Below are 597 nucleotides of genomic sequence, written 5' to 3' on the forward strand. Positions count from 1 at the left end.
TCATTAAAATCTTTGACGATTGGAGAAGCTGCTCTCAGTGGCTGGGAAAAGCCACACATTTCACCTGCAGCACAGACAAAACTTTCTTGGGGTTCAGGAAGACACCCTCTCCTTCGGAGGTAGGGGAGAGATCAAACCAGTGGCGGTGGGAGAGAGCAGGAGAGGGTGCCCACCAATCTACAGGTAAGCTTCTCTCATCACCTTCTAAGTCACACCTGAATGCAGCTGTGACTGATTTCTTTGCAGCCCTTTCTTTGATCCAGAGACGGAGGCAGCATGGAAAAGGTAGATCCGCCATGCTGCTTGGATCCATGGGCTCTTCCTCGACTCTTCCCTGGGAGGGATAGCTCAAACAAGCCTGGAGCCTGTCTGACTCAAAAAGAGGCTGGTATTCACACTGAACACTCTCCAGGCCCTTCTCTCACATCAACCCACATCTTTCCCCTTCAGAAGCAGGTGCTGAGGAAAAGGTGGCTGGCACTTGGAAGGAAAGAGAACAAGGGGGCCGGCCGAGTGGCTCAGTTGGTTAAGAGCTCGCTCAAGAGTTTGAGCTCTGAGCAACAGCAGTTTGATGCCCGGCCCAAGCTGAGCTGCCGC

The sequence above is a fragment of the Hipposideros armiger genome, unplaced genomic scaffold, assembly GCF_001890085.2.
Source record: "Hipposideros armiger isolate ML-2016 unplaced genomic scaffold, ASM189008v1 scaffold_384, whole genome shotgun sequence".
Lineage (NCBI taxonomy): Eukaryota > Metazoa > Chordata > Mammalia > Chiroptera > Hipposideridae > Hipposideros > Hipposideros armiger.